This window comes from Coptis chinensis, chromosome 2 (genome assembly GCF_015680905.1).
Source record: "Coptis chinensis isolate HL-2020 chromosome 2, ASM1568090v1, whole genome shotgun sequence".
Lineage (NCBI taxonomy): Eukaryota > Viridiplantae > Streptophyta > Magnoliopsida > Ranunculales > Ranunculaceae > Coptis > Coptis chinensis.
In genome coordinates, this window is record NC_141457.1 from 78729941 (window position 1) to 78750948 (window position 21008).

Here is a 21008-nt window from a genome sequence, read left to right on the forward strand (position 1 = left end):
TGTGAGTGTGCGTGTACGTGTGTTGGGAGGAGGGGGGGTTTCATCCCTAACTAACCGTTTTTTTTTCCCAGTAAAATTCACTATATATTCATTGACATACCACTATACCAGTCTTAAATTTTTTTGAAAAGGTCTGTTTCTCTTCAAATGGACAAATTTTTGTACCACAGTGATTTGAAGAATTCTACATGTAACCTACATAATCAACAATCAGGAAAGCCAGATCCATTTATAGAAAATATAGCATGAATCTAGTGGTTCCATCTCTCTCTGGCCTCCCCCAAAGTCACACCCACACACTCCTTGGTGTCAATACATTGTTTAATAGGTCTTGCAACATAACATAGGCTTATGCATCCGTTTAACAGTATGTGAATTGTAGAGAAGGTTCCTCCTCCGTTATTGGTAATGTTTTTCATAGTATGTAATGCTTACAACAAGCTAACTAATATAAGGCGATGATATTGATCTCATCTTTTTCCATACACAGCTTGGCTACGTAATCTATAGACGTGTACTTCGTTATTACTCCGGGGAGGAGGATGGGCTAGGTAACTACCAGGCCCTCCATATTAAGTATTCGGAGTTTTTGTTTCACCATCATGGGCTCATTCATTTACTTTTGTTTTGTAGACATGAGAAAAGCGTTATCAATGGATGTTGAGAAGAAGTCCATTGCCCCTCTCAAAAGACCAATTACTCCTGATGAACTGGAATATGACTAAGTAAGGGTTTGTCAGACATTTCTGATAATTGCCTTTCAGAATACCATCTATTGTGGAAAAGAGCGAGTTGTGCATTGTCTTCTATTTTGTAATTTGTACTCAAGATTGCATTTTGTTGACTTCTCTTTGGTACTACAGATTGCATCTATGTGATAAACTTTTGGTGATTTAGGTACATTGGAAGTATTGGATGATCAGTGAGGATATTACTTGCGACTCCACTTTCCAAAATCAAATACATTATGAACTCATAAACCATATTCAGACACTTGATTGGAAGTCAGTTCTGGGGACACTTCTACTGAAATCTTGGTATAGAAAACTAACAAAGTCCAGTGAGACATTGATGTCCGACGTAGAAGACTAAAGAAGTTGCATCATGTCCCTTGTTATGGAGTTTGTCCTTTTGATGGGCAGACTTCGTGTCATTTCCCCAAAGGGTGGTTGAATGTGAATAACTTTTACTTTACTCCACTTGGAAATTTTTTACGGACCATGTATGTGAACTGCGAAGAGCCACACAAACCATCTCGAGCTTGATCCATCGTACGCTGTAAAACACTTAACATGGTGTATGTTCACTTTCACCTTATATGAAACTAATTGTCTTTAGTTATGATCTGCATATTCAAAGTTTAAAGGCGTTTCGGGGACAGTTTTACTTTAACATCTCACTAAACTTTTGGTTACTCTCAAAATCGGAAACCATCACCAATATCCATCGGTATTAAATTTAAGCTATATAAATTCTAAGAGTAATCTCTGTTAAGATAATTGATCAGAATTGGATGATAGTTGCATCACAAAGAATCATCAGAAAAAAAGGGCTAGTCAGAAGAGGGCGAGAAATACAATTATCTTTTTTATTGCAGGACAAACCTGTTTTTTTTTATAAAGTATAAAGAATCATCTCTGTTTTTTTATTGCTGGACTATTGTTCTATAAAGTATACAATAATCACTATTCAATTATGTCCCCAACAAGGTTCTACTACTAGCTTGAATTTGTATCTATCTCCTCTTTCTGAACCGAATATTAGCCATTGGAATCTATTTATTCGATGACTATTATGCAGACATACTCACATACCTAACAAGCTAATAGTCAACCTAACTATCTCTGTTTTCAATGATTTTTTTTTTTTTGTCCGAATAGAGATATTATTGATTATGATGGTTTCCTGGTATCCACGTAACCACGTTTTATGACAACCTGAAACTAACCGAATTGTAGATATATTGTTTGAACCTATCATATCATAAGTCCTTTATCGCTTCACCACTACCTTCTCCTTAATAAAATGTTCGTTGTTCTACTTTTTATAGCAAAAAAATAAAAATCAAATCAAAAGTAGAGATGGAATCAAATCTCACTTACTCAGTCCATGTTCGATCACTAAGTTTGACACTCGTTTCAAATCATAACCAGCTAAACCGAGCCTTAGTAATTTTGATTTTTAATATTAATTTATAGAAACCATAACACAATGTCTTCCCTGTTAGTTCGCTATATGCGAAAATAAGAGAGGAGAACAATCTTGAAGCTGGAGTAATAGTGCCACAACATTTTCCTTCTAAATTAGTGTGGAAAAAAACTAAACCCTAAAAAATCAAGTTCTTCATATGGCGTGCCATCTTAAATCGGATTTTGACAATTGATAACCTAGAAAGACCAGGGATGAGTATTCCAAACTTATGTGTAATGTGTCAAATCGAAGAGGAGACTATTATGCATCTATTCACGGAATGGCGATGTGGCCAAACAAGTTTGGAATGACTTAACAGTGGGGATAGTCACTTTTAACTCATCAGCGCCTACTTTTCTAGAGCTAAAAGATGTGCTTTTTCTATGGCCGAAACCTATTGTCACTAATTTTGAGAGAAGGGTATGAGAAGTGTTGTCGTAGGCGACTATGTGGTGTCTATGGAGAGCTAGAAATGACCTGATTTTTCACAACAAGTCTGCAACGGTGGAAAATATTATAATTACTATTAAGGTGTGCATATGGTTTTGGATTTCTAATACTCCAGAGTCCAGAGAGAAGTGGCAGAAGATTCGAGGAGCTGATTACAAACTGGGCAAAAGACAACACAATATGAGCTTAAGTTACTTTGTATTATTGTATTTGGCTATCCTGCTGAATGAGAGGACCTCCCTCTTTTGAGCTGGAGAAACAATATCTTGATTGATTTTAATAAAATTCTTTATCAATCAAAAAATGAAACCATAAAAATAGGGGCCTAAAAAAAAGTCGTCTATTAACTCCAGAACCTATGACAAAACAAAGCCCAAAGTATAGAATAGGTCCATGGTCCATGGTCCATGCCCAAGTTTAGGCACATCATCATTTATTGATTTTATTCTCAACACCGACCAAATGGAACTCTATATGAATAATATGACAATATCCATTCCTCACTGACAACTAAAAGCCAAATTTTGGAAATGTTCAAATGAGAATCTGTTGAAATAAAGAGCAGTGTCAGATGATAGGATAAATGAAATTTGATGTACCTTTCGTTTGCAAATACCACCAAATTGGTAGCAGACTCTGTTGGTTAGGTGGACGAGATGTTTGTATTGAGGATGAGACAAAAGCTCTTCCGACTGGGAATGACCACCACAAGAGATTATTATGCTCACCAATGCCTCTGCTATCACTTGGTGTGGCTTGTCATTTTCTTCTTCCCATGTCAGCAACCATGTCTCAAACTGCCAAATCAAGTCAAACAACACTAAATTATAACCACTGATGTTTTAATTACTCCACTATATCTAGGTGGAATATGTAATTTTTGAAACATTAAACAAGTATATGGTGTTCCTGCAATTTTATTACAATACCTCCTACTGTAATTATGAGAAGTCCATAGTTCAAATTTGGTATTCGTATGAATTGTAAAGACTAATAGCCAAGTGGTACAAATGTCAGTCTGTTTGGCTTCTGAAAAAGTCAGCAGAAATTTGTATGATCTTTTTGCTACTTCTTATTGAAAATTTTTGGTTTGTGAAAAACACAATGTTACGTGATAAAAAATAACTCGTTCAAAATTTCGATGATAACCAAAAAATATATCACACATTCACTCTATAAACACTAACAAGCCAAAAATGTTGACATGCTGATCATATCAAAACGTTATGTAGATTCCTCAAAACTGGGCAGATCGATATCAAGATTTATTTGATATTTCACTGCCATTTTGTATTAAAAGAAAAAGACAAAAAAAAAAAAAAAACTCGATTGGGATATCAATGCAAGTATTTAGATTGAAACTGATTAGCAAAAAAAAAAAAGTATTTGGATTGATACTCACGGATTTTTGTAGAGCTTTGTGCACATCATTTCCATTAGTCTTAAGTGCGTCGACAGAAATGTTGTCGAGGGCATAGTACAAAATATCCAGATATATCGCGATATTTGGAGATATCTATCTAGATTTCAGAAAAAGATATATAAATATCACGATATATTAAGAGATATATACGACTGCAAATATCGGCGATATTTTGACGATATTTATAATATTTGTGATATTTTGCGATATTTAGCAATATTTTGTGTATATAACAATTTTATTTAATATTTACCATTATATTTTAAATAAATATAAATAATGTATCATGATATATCAAGAAATATCTACAATATCTACGATATTTGTCGATATTTTAGATATATCAACGATATTTGTATGTGAAACAATGTCAAATATCCCCAAAGAGAGGGATATATATCCACGATACATATCCAGAAATTGAGTATCGATAAATACCCATATCCTGATATTTTGTACTATGGTCGAGGGTTCGATTAGAATGTGGACAAGTCTGTTTGCTGTATTACTCGAACTCCGGTTCAAGTTCCTATAGAAGAAATATAATTGGAATTTTCTCAAGGGATAGTGGGACAAAACTGCCATCAATGTTGGGACAAATTCATACACATCAGAGAGACGTCCTAGAATATATATGACAAGAAGAATAAAATCAATTGTCACGTACTTTACTTTTGGTACACCACTCTATAAAGAGAGAGAATTATCTCATGTTTTGTAGTGTCTATGTCCCATCCCATGTTTATTTAAGGAAAATGATAAAGGGAAAGACCTTGTGATAAGGATGTGAGACTTTGCGCTTTTATAAACCAGTAGCAATTCGAATAGATATAAAAAGTACAAAAAAAAAAGAAAAATGTTACAAATGGTAATGGATAACAATATAATGATTGTTAATTCTAATGCATATGTATTTAGGAGAATCATTTTTGCTATTCACAAAGAACTTGCAGTGCAATTTGTAGTGCACTTGTCTGTTCCTAGTTTTGTAGATTATGTTTTTGATATTAAGTAAAATATATTTTTGTTAAAAATATTAAAAAAAAAAGAAATAGACCCGTTGAACATAAAATATACTGCATAGGAAGAAAAAAAAATGATTACAAATACACGAGGTGAGGTGAATTAAAAATGAAGCTAAAACCTAATAGTTAAATGCATAAAGTAGTTATGCTATTTTATTGTTATTGTTATTTGTATTTTCAATCTAAGTCCTTTGATCAATCTTTTCTTAAAATAGTTTTGCAAAATAAAAATAAAAATTGAAGAAGAGAAATTCTTCAGAGAGGTAGTCCTGATAGCCTTCTATTTGAGGGTTTGCATCTCGCCATTAGATCTGGGTTGTACCTCTCGAAAAGAATAATTCATTTGACTCAGTCGTCGATATAATGAATAAATTCATATTAGTTTTCCTTCTAAGAGTTTCTTGTCTAAGGAAAAGCAAAAAGTAGTTTTGTGATAATAATGTATTTTTAAAATAATTCGTGAAAATATTTGTGTACATTATAATAATATATTAATGTGAATTGATAAATTAAATAAGTTAAAAATTTTACCTTGAACTATGACCATTAATAATGGTGTAACTAACGCTGTTGTTGATAAATTCATCGACAAAGGCAGTTCTTTGCTCCTTAGGGCATCTCCAATGGGGGGTATAAACCGTATAGAGTGGAAATTTTACACCCCAAATATAAAAAAACTCTCTCCAATGGGGGTGCTATACTGTATGTAATAGTGTATTAGCTAATAGAGAGGGTGGGGAATTCCCCCTCTCGCTATTAGTTAATAAAAAGCCCGGACGTCACTTAAAAATAACGTCTGTTTAACTTAAAAACTCGGACGTCACTTCAACACACGTTTGAAGCTTTATTTTTCTGTTTGCGACGGTCTAAGTCCGTCACTCAGTGATTTAAAACTGTTAAAAATACGGACGTTGCTTTGAATGACGTTTGAAAGTGGACCACTATTTGTTTTAAGCTTTTGCGATGGACCAAATCCGTTATTTTACATTATTTTGAATGGGCTGTGACAGTTTAAGTCCGTTGCTATCTATTTTTACACATTTGCCTCCACCTACCATTGGAATAGCCACAAATAGTAAATATACAGTTTATGTATTTGGGATTTCTCTAGAGTGTATAATCCTAATGGCGCCTATGTGGAGCCTATGTGGAGGTGGATTTTTCCACTCTCCATTGGAGATGCCCTTAGAATTATTTTTAAAATGAGCAAAAATTGCATCCACATGAGCAATGTAGTTTTGGTCCATGCCAAACGCTCTGTTGATCTTTCTGGCTCAAATATGCTCGCTGCTGCGACAAAATATGTCCTCAGAAGTGTTGTGTAGGTTATGCTAAAGTCTCCTGGGTTACAGTCATTGTGCCACCTGTATATGTGCACTTAAGTCATTGTCTTTTCCTCCTTTAAAAAAAAAATAGAAAAAGAAAAATCAATTTTTCACTTACTTTTGAATTTTATCCCATTCATCTTGATGGACAATTTGACATTTGTTGAAGTCCAACTTTGCAAATTCTAGATATGTATCGTTGTTGACATACGACATCCTACGAGAAGGAAACATGGTTATTATTTCAATTGAAAACTCAATTTCTTTGGGATGAGAAATCTAACTTTTTTAGATGTGAAAACCCGAGTACACTAATGTCTGTTTTAACATAAAATTGTCGAAAACAAAACCATTGTATAGATTTGTAACAAATCCACTCACCAACCAAAAGATACGAAAACAACAAACAATATAAATTTCAATTCCCACAAGTTTTTTTTATTTCTATAAGAAAAAGATTTTAAGTGTAAATGAATAAGAACCTGTAAAGTGTTTTTCCTATCCAAACGTCGTCTTTCCCACCATATTGTTCCAAATAAAATCTCGCTTCTATGCGCGGTAAGCTAGCATACCATGGAATATCAAGGGCATATCCGACCTAAATAGTAAGGCAAAGTAATTATTATTTTTGTATTAATGAGAAATTAAATATTCGAGCAAACATTAGATTTCGGTTTTAATTATGTATCCTCAATATACCTCTCCTAGCAAATCCTTTGTTATGATCCACTTATCAAGAAGTTGATTAGATGCTTGTTTTTCGCGAAGAAATTTATATGCAAACTTCTTGGCTTCTTGGAGAATAGTCTCTCCAGGGAACAATGCTTGAGCTGCCCTATAAAGATTGAATAGTCCGGTAACAGCCTGATTTGACTGTCAGGCAAAGCAAAAGAACTCACCACCTTTCTCAAAATGTCGAAATACATCTGGGGAAACATCGTGCCCATGTAATCTTAAGAGCCTGAAACCCATTGCTGTGTCATCGATGTCACGAACACTTGAATTTCTAGCCCAAGCAATTCCATCTTCTGTCCAATATCTGGGCATTACTTTTGAAGGTCATTTTACCATAAAAAATAAGGTGGCCTAACCGAGTTTGTTTGTTATGTACAAACATAATTGCCATTACTCTATATCTGTATTAGCAATTTAGCATTACCTAGATAAGTAGTTGACACATTCTTCGATTTTAGCCTTAAAGTATCTTGACACTCCAAGACGTTCCAAGCGATCAACGGACCAAATATGTTCAAATAAATCGACTGGATAGACATTTGGGGCTGAAGAAAACAAAAATATTAGAAGATTGTATATCAAAGAAATGTATTTCGTGTTGTACTCCATAAGCACACACTTTAATGAGAAAAAAATGCAGTGTTTACCTCCACCATTGAATTTTTCAACAGGTTTCTTAAGATATTGCAGACATTTTTCATCTTTAATGTTCATGAGCGCAAATGTAGTTGATGTTGGTGAAAACAAGAATGATCCACCTACACTCTGCAATTTTATAAGCTTTTCCCAATCCAATCCTTCCATTCCTTCCAGATTATGGAGTAGTGTGGTTGGCACTATATGGACCATATCCATTGGAATCCTGCATTCACATATACAATAATCACATCAAATATAGGCAAGTCCCTTTAGTTGGAATACTGATAAAATATTTAGGAACTTACTTTGTTAGCTTTAGTTTTCTTTGGGCATATACATTTTGTACGGCTGGAGAATCATCAGGAATTTCCAGGTCTAATTTTCGAGCAATTTCGACTAGAGAAGGAAATGCAACTTCAAAGCATATTGGCATGTGTTATGCATTCTCATCTCCGAGTTTATTCATGTTTTCATTAAGAAAAGACAATCCTACAATGGCAAAGTGAATGTAAAATTTAGCATTATGTCATTGGAAAAATTAAGAAATTGTAATTTTTATGTAGCTAAGAATGGCAACTGTTTTTAGACCTCTTTCACGTCTTTCAGGATGGAGATTCCATTTCTTCAACGCAACTACACAACCCAATGTGTTGAGGATCCGATCATGAGCTGTGAAGATAGATTTTTTGCCCCAAGAACCATCAGCCAGTTGATTGTTAATGATCCATTGGATGCTTGAAGGAAATTGAGGGTCACCATTGCCATGAATATCTTCAACTAGAGCAACCCAGGCAGTATCATAGGCAGAGATGCTTATTTCTCCATCTCCCATAGAAGCCAACATGGATTTTATTGTTTCAATCCATTCTGTTAACTTGTTCAACTCTTGAACCTTCAATTAGTGTTATTTAAACATCAAACTCAGCCTTACTTGAGGAATGTATACATATGCTAAGGAACGGAAAATTAGAATCAAAACCAACCTTAAGAACTTCCCTTTCTTCACTATCTTGATTGGTAATATCTTGCTATTTACTAAGCGTCGTACTTTGCTCTAAAACTGCTTTGACTACTGCCCAAAAAATGATTATTATATTAGCACAAGTGTCTATTTATGTGTATTGCTTACAACGCCAACTTTAGTAATCCCATTACCTTGAGGGCCTTGTTTAGATGTTGCGCTACATCTGGAACAAAAAAGACGTTTATCCTTAGCACCAATCGACCAAATACCTATCACAACGAAATTCCCCAAGAAGGCAAACTTTCAATGTTTATTCACTCATAAGAACAAATGGTGCTCAACAGAAGAACAAGAATAGGAACAAATTAGAACAAGAAAGTTGGTTTTAGACGATATGCAGAGGAGTTAGTCATATAGTACCATTTATTCACATTTGCTATATATAGAATCATATTTCTACATTAAACAACAAAAGTAACACACATTCTAATAAAAATACAAAACTCTGTGTTTCTGTGAGGATTCCATCCAAAGTCTCTGTGTTTTTCATGTTCAAACAATGAAATGAACGAAAATAAAAAAGTAGAAAAAATAATCATCTATCATATTCATAAACAAGAAAACAGACTAATGTAAAATCATATTATCAGCAAGAATTCATAAACAAACTTAACAAAAATAATGCTCTTAAAATATCTTTCAGAGGTCTTGGCTAATTCTTAATAAAGTTGCACATGGTTCAATTAGAAAACTAAAACTTACCATATGAAAAAAGTGGTAGAGGATCAGGTGTTGGAAAAGATGCAAACGATGGTGACAGTAATAGGCTAGAAACTCTAGGATTGAGGCAGAGAGGAGTGGTTAGAGAACACATTTCTGTTTAGTATCTTTTCCCCTTTTTGTTGGTACCTGCTGTTTGTTGGTGTAAGAGAAGAGGGATTTGAATGGAGATTCAAAGGAAAGAATGGAGGATGCAGACAAGAAAAGCTTCCAAGAGATTCCCACCAAAGTGGTGCATGGGATCAACTTTAAAACATATTTTAAGGTGCTTTATTGTCTAATTCCCCTGTTTCCACTACACTGAGTTTTCAAATGTTTTAATGTTAAATTAAGAGGGAATAATATGTCCTATACTTGGAAAAACATATAACTGAATTCACCGCTACCATTCGATATGAGATGATATCATCGCTACCATTTGATGAAGAAGAGCATAACACGTAAAATGCTATCTAATATCTCATATGGAGGCTTAAAAATCTGACAAAATTATAATTTGGATACAGTTGTCTTCCTAAATGTATGGAAAGACACTTGGTATACATACGTATCTACCCAGAAAATTTAGTATGTTGGACTTTTTGTATGTGGCATGTGGGTCAAATGAGATATTGCCATGTGTTACAAGATTCTAATAAAGGCTAAGTAAAGTCTAGGAGATTTAGTTATCCGATTCCTATAATTTAGGAAAGGTTAGTGAAAAAATGGCAATTATAATTGCCAATCAAAACTTACTCAATTAAGGTAATTTAATTCTTCTAAAACCTCCATTCTTCTTCCATCTTTCCTTTTTGATAGAAATTAAATTTCAAAAGACTATAAGTAATTTAAATGGCTTAAAATAAAAGTAAATCTCCAAACAACCAATTTGATGATTCTATTCAAGAGTAATTCTCACTTTTGACAAACTAATGAAGTTTGAAAATTGTTTGAATTTTAGCATTCAAAGCTAATAGAATCACACACAGAGAAATCTTTGTTGTTTTATTTTTTCATAATTATTTTTATTCATTTTTCCCTCTCTATATCCTAGAGTATATCCTAAAACTCTATATCTCCTAAAATTATTTTTATTCATTTTAAAGCCAAAACTCTAGTTTAGCTATAATTAATTTATGTGGACATGTGGCAAATTCTTATTGGACCCACATGCCCACATACAAAAAGACCAACATACTAAATTTTCTGGTATCTGCCCATATTTAGATAGATTATCTGTTGTATAATATGAGTTAAAAATTCGTAAAAGTTATAGACTATACGGACCTACTTTTTAGACCTATTAATGGGACTCACTATTTGGATAATGTTGGTTTGCATTGCAATACACATGGACACGTATCTCTATGTAAATCAATGATTATGACTTTTGATATATCAGTAGGCCCAAATAGTAGATCAAATAAGTGGGTCGGTCTATCATTATTGTGATCTTTATGTGCATTAGATAATTCATATTTAGTTAATCAATTAACACAATAATAAGTGCATGCAAAATACCTGGTGGATAATGGAATATATATACTTGTGCTGTTTTAATACTCGTTTTATGACAACCTGAAACTAACCGAATTGTAGATATATTGATTGAATATATCATAAGTCCTTTATCGCTTCACTACTACCTTCTCTTTAATAAAATGTTCATTGTTCTACTTTTTATATCAAAAAAATAAAAATCAAATCAAAAGTAGAAATGGAATAAAATCTCACTTACTCAGTCCATGTTCGATCACTAAGTTTGACACTCGTTTCAAATCATAACCAGCTAAACCGAGCCTTAGTAATTTTGATTTTTAATATTAATTTATAGAAACCATAACACAATGTCTTCCCTGTTAGTTCTCTATATGCGAAAATCAGAGAGTAGAACAATCTTGAAGCTGGAGTAATAGTGCCACAACATTTTCCTTTTAAATTAGTGTGGAAAAAACTATACCCGAAAAAATCCAGTTCTGCATATGGTGTGCCATCTTAAATTGGATTTTGACAGTTGATAACCTAGAAAGACCAGGGATGAGTATTCCAAACTTCTGTGTAATGTGTCAAATCGAAGAGGAGACTATTATGCATCTATTCATGCAATGACGATGTGGCCAAACAAGTTTGGAAATACTGAACAGTGGGGATAGTCACTTTTAACTCATCGGCGCCTACTTTTCTAGAGCTAAAAGATGTGCTTTTTCTATGGCCGAAACCTATTGTCACTAATTTTGGGAGAAGGGTATGGGAAGTGTTGTCGTATGCGACTATGTGGTGTCTATGGACAGGCTAGAAATGACCTAATTTTTCATAACAAGTCTACAATGGTGGAAAATATTATAATTACTATTAAGGTGTGCATATGGTTTTGGATTTCTAATACTCCAGAGTCCAGAGAGAAGCGGCAAAAGATTTGAGGAGTTGATTACAAACTGGGCTAAAGCCTAAAGGCAACACAATATGAGCTTAAGTTACTTTGTATTATTGTATTTGGCTATCTTGCTGAATGAGAGGACCTCCCTCTTTTGAGCTGAAGAAACAATATCTTGATTGATTTTAATAAAATTCTTTATCAATCAAAAATAGAAATCACAAAAATAGGGGCCTAAAAAAAAGTCGTCTGTTAACTCCAAAACCTATGACAAAACAAAGTCCAAAGTATAGAATAGGTCCATGCTCCATGCCCAAGTTTAGGCACATCATCATTTATTGATTTTATTCTCAACACCGACCAAATGGTACTCTATATGAATAATATGACAATATCCATTCCTCACTGACAACTAAGAGCCAAATTTTAGAAATGTTCAAATGAGAATCTGTTGAAATAAAGAGCAGTGTCTGATGATAGGATAAGTGAAATTTGATGTACCGTTCATTTGCAAATACCACCAAATTGGTAGCAGACTCTGTTGGTTAGGTGGACGAGATGTTTGTATTGAGGATGAGACAAAAGCTCTTCCGACTGGGAATGACCACCACAAGAGATTATTATGCTCACCAATACCTCTGCTATCACTTGGTGTAGCTTGTCATTTTCTTCTTCCCATGTCAGCAACCATGTCTCAAACTGCCAAATCAAGTCAAACAACACTAAATTATTGATAGGGTTATGTACTAAAAACATTACTTTTGTATTAACTCTAATTCTTTATATTTTGAATGAGAATCATATGGGCAAATGTTATGCATATTATATATGTTATTAGTTATATGCATGTGTTTAATACTTTATGTTGTAGATGATATGGTGTGAACACACAGAAGATCATATCATCAGTACCTTATAAAATATAAGTAATCGTTCACAACCTAGATGGATTTGGACAAACCATTATTACGGTTGTAGTATAATCTGGTATTAGTCTATCTCGACTATATGATTACACTAGTACACTTTGTGTGTATTGAACATGACCAAGTGAGGTTGTTTCTCCTTATACTGACTATATAAGAGAACAAACGCCTCTGTTATTATGGATGCTTGTCCTCCTAATCCGGATATAATAACGGGCACTTACATGCATTGTACATTGTTTTAAATCATCAATGAGTGAGATTCATTTGTGAATCAACAAACTCGATGGATTGAGTAATGACATTGTATGTAAGGTGTGTTGTTGATTATAGAAGGAATCCGTGTCCCGCAAGAAGTTAGGTTGATGATGTCCCCTTGAGGAGCTCAAAAAGATTATCATGTAAACCTTGCAGGTGGATTTATTTCGACATGACAATGAGGTTGAGTGGTACTGCTCAAAGACATAAGAAGTTGATTAATGTAGTTGTCAGTAACTTAACTTAATCAACGGACATTCGATATCTTAAACACGTGGAGATCAACGAGCATATAATATGGAGCCCATAAATGCTGACACGTAATTTGGGATTAGGGCGGTAGTGCAACAATGGCCTTCAGTGGAATAAGCCATCTGTTGATGGACTTGGGCCGTGTGTTCGGGGCAAACATGGGAAGCCCAAGCCCGTCAGGAGGCCCAACCCTAATTTCTCCTCATGGTCCCTGTTGTAGCCTATAAATATAATACCCTCTCTCTGGCTGAAATTTACTATTCATTATTCTGAAAAGGAGGCAAGAAAAGTAGACCTGAATTCGTTTATGATCTTGAGAGAAAGAAGGGGATTGGTAGATCGTTGTCCACACAACGTCCAATCTATTCTAAAGGAATACAACAGAAGATCAAGAGGTTGATTATTGATTTCGGATTTGATAAAGCTTGGATTCTTAGAGTTATCTAAACCGGATCTAAAAGGTATGTTTTCCCAATCACAAATCGTGGACACCCATTAATTTCGCTGCGCGTGGTGTTCGCGGTTTGTAGAAATATTTGCATTCTGAATAACGGTTCCTACAATTGGTATCAGAGCATGTAAATTTGTTGGTACATGTAGAACTGTTCTAACATAGTTTTGTAGGCATCTAGACCAACTGTTATGGTCTGAATAATTTCTGGAAAGAAATGGATCGTTTTTACAAGTTTTGATTATCAATGGATGTAATTTAAATAACGGTATGTATTGTATTATTGTTTTTATCATTGACGTAATCTATTGTAATGATTAAAAGATAAAAAAGATCAAGATTTGGATTGGTAGAAATCCGGATCTGAATTTTTCCCAATCGAGCTGGTCGCTCTCTATGTAAACAATAACCGAGTCGCGGTCGCCCCTAACGCCTTAAAAAGAGAGAAACTGGAAGTGAGCGCACCACGCGCCTTGGACAGGCAAAAGTGGAGCGCTGGAAACGCGGTCGCTACCGGTCACCGAGCATGAGCATGGTCGCTTATGCAAGCATAAAACAGAACTAGGTCACGCCCCATACCTCACGACGAAAGAGAAATTTTTTTTCTCTAAGATGAGATGATTTTTGTTTGATGTTCCGGGGTCTATGAAGTGATTTCGTGAGGTTTCCAGTGAAGGAAACAGGTCACAATTTCTAAAAAAAAAAAAAAAAATCGGGGGGCTGCCCCGTACCTCGCGGACTTTGCGAAGGCAACTAAAAGAATTCGGCAAACAGAATGGAGCAATGAATATGGGCCATAACAGTTGGGAATTTGTTTTCCATTTTATTGTTCATATTTGCTTATTCTATATGCATGTTTTTATTTGTGGATGTTTGTTAAAAACTAAGCCCACATGAATAATAGATAACATAGACACTTTATATGCATGTTTTTTATTTGTGGATGTTTGTTAAAAACTAAGCCCATATGAATAATAGATAACATGAACATAGGCTTGACCAGTAAACAGAAAGATCCTTAGTTCTAAATAATTAAGTGGGAGCGGGAATTTGTTTCGTAAAAATCCCACGGTCTCCATTATTGGTTTGTTAGTAATGTAATTATACTTGCGAGTCGGTTTTAGTGCCTTCCTCCATATCGGATGAGTCTAATTACGGATTACCAGAACAAACTTCTAAGGGACAACTATATCAAGTTATTAATGTATGGATTCACTTCTCCATCTGAAGGGATCTATTACAAATAATGGACTAAGAAGTTGAGTAATGGTATACACTTAGATGCAAGTAATAGAATCCTCCCCATCGGAGTCACTGCTATTATTTGTAGGACCAAAGTAGGTCAGCAATTTAGTTTTACTTGTCTAGATGGCATGTGTCCACTTTAACGAGTGGTGTGCTGTTAAGTTGACGAGAAGTAGAACTAATAGGAAAAACCTCTCTACACGAATGTAGATAGGGTAAACGTCCACACTATCGTGGCTTACTAAATCTCAGTGTGTAGGGTGCTGATGGGTTAATTAATTGATTTTTAAGTTAACTCCATAAGTATTTCCACGAATGTAGAATGGTAAACGTCCACACTATCGTGGCTTACTACTTCTCGGTGTGGAAGGTACAAGTGATGGGTTGATTAATTAATTAATTTTTGTTATTAACTCAAGAAGTTTTTGCCCTACATAATAGTTATTTTATGTGATTCTCAGGTTTTCAAAATGGTTACTTTTAGCCCACTAGCAACTATTCTTAAGGAAAACAAACTTCTTGGCCCTAATTACATAGACTGGAAACGTAACTTGGATATCGTGTTCACTGCTGAAGAGTACAAATATGTACTAAATGAGGAATGCCCACCTAAGCCAGAAGATATTGCTGGAGAAGAGGAAAAAGAAGCATTTAAGAAGTGGAACAAGGCAGATGAGATGTCGCGTGTTACATTCCGCATCTATGTCGGTGTCTTTTAACATCAAGATCGCCATGACCACGCTTATGATATGATGCTCAATCTCAAGGAACTCTTCGACACCGTAATAGGGCTGCTAGGCAAACCGCCATGAAAAACTTGATGACCACAACTATGACCGGCGGACTCTGTAAGGGATCATATACTCAAGATGATGGCTTATCTGAATGAGTTGGAGATCCTTGGAGCTGATATCGATGCGGAAACACAGGTCGATATCATTCTCATGACGCTGCCTGAGAGATTTGAACCGTTCCGCCTTAACTACAACATGAACAAAATGTTGTATTCTTTGGTGGAATTGATGACAGAACTTCAGTCAGCTGAGAGTCTCTTTAAGCAGAGTTATGTTCAGGTTTATGCTACTGAGAAGGTTTCTACTTCTACGCCTAATAGCGAAAAGAAGAAGAATAATGTTCAAAAACTTAAGAATATGGCAAAGAAGGGCATGAGACCTCAAGAAGCTGTGAAAAAGCCTAAGGGCAAATGCTACAAGTGCAAGCAGTCAGGACACTGGAAGCCAGATTGTCCTCTTCTCAACAAAGAGAATAATGGAGGTATGTCTCATGCACTAGTAGTTTAAACATGTTTAGCGGTGTTATCTACCAGAACCTGGTGTGTAGATACGGGAAACACTAACCATGTCTGCATTTCGTTGCAGAGGTTCCAGGAAACCAGAAAATTTAGTGCTTGAGAGATTGCCTTATCTTTGGGGATGCTACCAGAGTAGTAGCTGTTGCAGTAGGAGATGTTTGTTTATCTTTTGGTAGAAATAAGACTAAGGTGTTAAAAAATTGTCTTTATGCACCTAATTTTAGAAAGAACTTGATTTCAGTTTCTATGTTAATTAAGGATGGATATTCTGTTTCTTTTAAATGACAAGATTATCATTAAGAAAAATAAACTTTTTATCTGTTCTAGTACATTAGAAGGCAATTTATACATCATTAATCTTATTCTACCCACAGTGCATTAAATTTTCCCCCAGAGTAGTATTATTCTAGAAGTATTGAGAGGAGAGACATTAAACTACTTCAGTACCAATTGTACACGAATAGGAACCACAACGTGTCACAAATGACGTACAAGAACAAGAGGTGCTTCGTCGTAGTGGGAGGGTGATTGGTTTGGGAATGTCTTTAGACATAACCACTGATAACCAAGATCTTGATCCCTGGACCTGCAATGAAGCACTCCAAGATAGAGATGTAATATCTTGGCAAAAGGCAATGAATTCTGAGATGGAATCTATGGATTCCAATCAGATCTGGGAGCTTGTCGAGCCACCCAATGGTGTAAAATCCATTGGATGCAAGTAGGTCTATAAAATGGATGTCAAGATAGCTTTCCTTAATGGAAGTTTTGAGGAAACCATCTATATGGAGCAACCAGAAGGATTCATTGAAAAAGGTCAAGAGCATCTTGTTTTGTACAAGAAATTTGATGGAAACATAGTGGTAAATTCTTGTGCTTTATGTAGATAACATCTTACTCATTGGAAACAATGTGAAAGTGTTGACAGACATAAGGGTATGGTTATCCAAACTATTTGATATGAAGGACTTGGGAGAAGCGGGTCACGTCCTTGGGATCAAAATTATAAGAGATCGCAAGAAAATGATGTAGTGCTTATCTCAGGCTACCTATATTGATACTGTGTTGACTCGTTCTAACATGCAAAACTCCAAGAAAGGTTTCTTGCCTTTCATGAATGGAGTTCCTCTATCAAAGGATATGTGTCCCAAGACACCAAAAGAGATAGAGGACATGAAAGTGGTTCTTTTTGCTTCGGCTGTGGGAAGCTTAATTTACGCCATGTTATGCGCGAGGCTAGATATCTGCTTTGCCATTGGCATGGTTAGTAGATATCAGAAGAACCCAGGACAAGGGCACTGGACTGCGGTAAAACATATACTGAAGTACCTGAAAAGGACTAAGGATTATATGTTAGTATACCATGCAGATAGTTTGGTTCCCTTAGGGTATACAGTCTACACTATCGTGAACTCCTAAAAGTATTTCCACGAATGAAGAATGGTAAACGTCCACACTATCGTGGCTTACTACTTCTCAGTGTGGAGGGTGCTGAAGGGTCAGATAGGGACAAGAGTAAGTCTACCTCAGGTTGTGTGTTTACCTTGTGAGGTGGAGCCATAGTATGGAGGAGTGTCAAGCAGAATTGCTAGCTTGTCTGACTCCACCATGGAAGCTAAATATGTGGCAGCCACTGTGGCAGCCAAAGAATCAGTTTTGGGTCCAGAACTTCTTGTAAGCAAGTAAACACATTGAGCGCAAGTACCACCTAGAAAAGAGGAGTTGTTTATGTTACCAAGATAGCATTAGAAGATAACCTAGCTGACCCCTTGATAGCATGTTGAGGGGATGGGAATTAGATGCTTGGCAGCATAGCTTTAAGTATAAGTGGGAGGTTTGTTAGTAGTATACTAAAAAGCAATGCTTTGAGTATAAGTGGGAGATTGATAGGGTTATATACTAAAAGTATTACTTTTGTATTAACTCTAATTCTTTATATTTTGAATGAGAACCATATGGGCAAATGTTATGCATATTAAATATGTTATTAGTTATTTACATGTATCTAATACTTTATATTGTAGATGATATGGTGTGAACACACAAAAGATCATATCATCAGTACCTTATAAAGTATATGTAATCGTTCACAACCTAGATGGATTTGGACAAACCATTAGTACGGTTGTAGTATAATATCGTATTAGTCTATCTTGACTATATGATTACACTAGTACACTTTGTGTGTATTGAACATGACCAAGTGAGGTTGTTTCTCCTTATACTGACTATATAAGAGAACAAACGCCTTTGTTATTATGGATGCTTGTCCTCCTAATCCGTATATAATAACGGGCACTTACATGCATTGTACATTGCTTTAAATCATCAATGAGTGAGATTCATTTGTGAATCAACAAACTCGATGGATTGGGTAATGACATTGTATGTAAGGTGTCTTTGTTGATTATAGAAGGAATCGGTCCCCAAAGAAGTCGGGTTGATGATGTCCCCTTGAGGAGCTCAAAAAGATTGTCATGTAAACCCTGTAGGTGGATTTATTCTGACATGACAATGAGGTTGAGTGGTACTACTCAAGGACATAAGAAGTTGATTAATGTAGTTGTCAGTAACTTGACTTAATCAACAGACATTCGATATCTTAAACACGGGGAGATCAGTGAGCATATAATATGGAGCCCATAAACGCTGACACGTAATTTGAGATTAGGGCGGTAGTGCAACAATGGCCTTTAGTGGAATAAGCCATTTGTTGACGGACTTGGGCCATGTGTTCGGGGCGAACATGGGAAGCCCAAGCCCGTCAGGAGGCCCAACCCTAATTTCTCTTCATGGTCCCTGTTGTAGCCTATAAATAGAATACCCTCTCTCTGGCCAAAATTCACTATTCATTGTTCTGAAAAAGAGGCATGAAAAGTAGATCTGAATTCATTTATGATCTTGAGAGAAATAAGGGGATTGGTAGATCGTTGTCCACACAACGTCCAATCTATTATAAAGGAATACAACAGAAGATCAAGAGGTTGATGGTTGATTTCGGATTTGATAAAGCTTGGATTCTCAGAGTTATCTAAACTAGATCTAAAAGGTATGTTTTCCCAATCATAAATAGTGGATACCCATTAATTCCGCTGCGCGTGGTGTTCGCGGTTTGTAGAAATATTTGCATTTTGAATAACGGTTCCTACAATTATAACCACTGATGTTTTAATTACTCCACTATATCTAGGTGGAATATGTAATTTTCGAAACATTGAACAAGTATATTGGCGTTCCTGCAATTTTATTATAATATCCCCTACTGTAATTATGAGAAGTTCATAGTTCAAATTTGGTATTCGTCTGAATTGTAAAGAGTAGTAGCCAAGTAGTACCAATGTCAGTCTATTTGGCTTCTGAAAAAGTCAGCACAAATTTGTATGATCTTTTTGCTACTTCTTATTGAAAAATTTTGGTTTGTGAAAAACACAATGTTACGTGATAAAAAATAACTCGTTCAAAATTTCGATGATAACCAAAAAATATATCACACATTCACACTATAAACACTAAAAAGCCAAAAATATTGACATACTGATCATATCAAAACCTTATGCAGATTCCTCAAAACTGGGCAGATTGATATCAAGATGTATTTGATATTTCACTGCCATTTTGTATTAAAAGAAAAAGACCAAAAAAAAAAAAAAAAACTCTATTGGGATATCAATTCAAGTGTTTAGATTGAAACTGATTAGCAAAAAAAAAAATGTATTTGGATTGAAACTCACGGATTTTTGTAGAGCTTTGTGCACATCGTTTCCATTAGTATTAAGTGCATCGACAGAAATGTTGTTGAGGGTTCGATGTAGAATGTGGACAAGTCTGTTTGCTGTATTGCTCGAACTCAGGTTCAAGTTATATGATTGGAATTTTCTCAAGGGATAGCGGGACAAAACTGCCTTCAATGTTGGGACAAATTCATACACATCAGAGAGACGTCCTAGAATATATATGACAAGAAGAATAAAATAAATTGTCACGTACTTTACTTTTGGTACACCACTCTATAAAGAGAGAGAATTATCTCATGTTTTGTAGTGGCTATGTCCCATCCCATGTTTATTTAAGGAAAATGATAAAGGGAATGACCTTGTGCTAAGGATGTGAGGCTTTGTGCTTTTATAAACCAGTAGCAATTCGAATAGATATAAAAAGTACAAAAAAAAAGAAAGAAAAATGTTACAAATGGTAATGGATAACAATATAATGATTGTTAATTCTAATGCATATGTATTTAGGAGAATCATTTTTTTCTAGTCATAAAGAATTTGCAGTGCAATTTGTAGCGCACTTGTCTGTTACTAGTTTTGTAGATTATGCTTTGGATATTAAGTAAAATATATTTTTGTTAAAAATATTAAAAAAAGAAGAAATAGACCCGTTGAACATAAAATATACTGCATAGGAAAAAAAAAATGACTTCAAATACACGAGGTGAGGTGATTTAAAAATGAAGCTAAAACCTAATAGTTAAATGCATAAAGTAGTTCTGCTATTTTATTGTTATTGTTATTTGTATTTTCAATCTAAGTCCTTTGATCAATCTTTTCTTAAAATAGTTTTGCAAAATAAAAATATAAATTGAAGAAGAGAAATTCTTCATAGAGGTAGTCCTGATAGCCTTCTATTTGACGGTTTGCATCTTGCTGTTAGATCTGGGTTCTACCTCTCGAAAAG

At 35.0% G+C, this 21008-nt stretch overlaps 1 long non-coding RNA gene and 1 pseudogene across 2 annotated transcripts; one reads left to right on the forward strand and one right to left on the reverse strand.

The window, feature by feature from the left end:
- Positions 1-488: 488 nt before the first annotated feature.
- LOC147518050 (uncharacterized) lies at positions 489-931 on the forward strand. The gene is made up of 2 exons (XR_015213985.1): positions 489-551; positions 634-931. It is a non-coding gene; the product is annotated as an uncharacterized LOC147518050 (long non-coding RNA).
- Positions 932-6220: 5289 nt separating this feature from the next.
- Positions 6221-9301, reverse strand: LOC147518051 ((-)-kolavenyl diphosphate synthase TPS28, chloroplastic-like; annotated as a pseudogene). The gene is made up of 9 exons (XR_015213097.1): positions 9251-9301; positions 8943-9020; positions 8376-8679; positions 8093-8276; positions 7573-8010; positions 7113-7452; positions 6896-7011; positions 6532-6630; positions 6221-6452 (listed from the first exon to the last, which is right to left on the reverse strand). The product of XR_015213097.1 is annotated as a (-)-kolavenyl diphosphate synthase TPS28, chloroplastic-like (transcript).
- Between the last annotated feature and the right edge of the window lie 11707 nt (positions 9302-21008).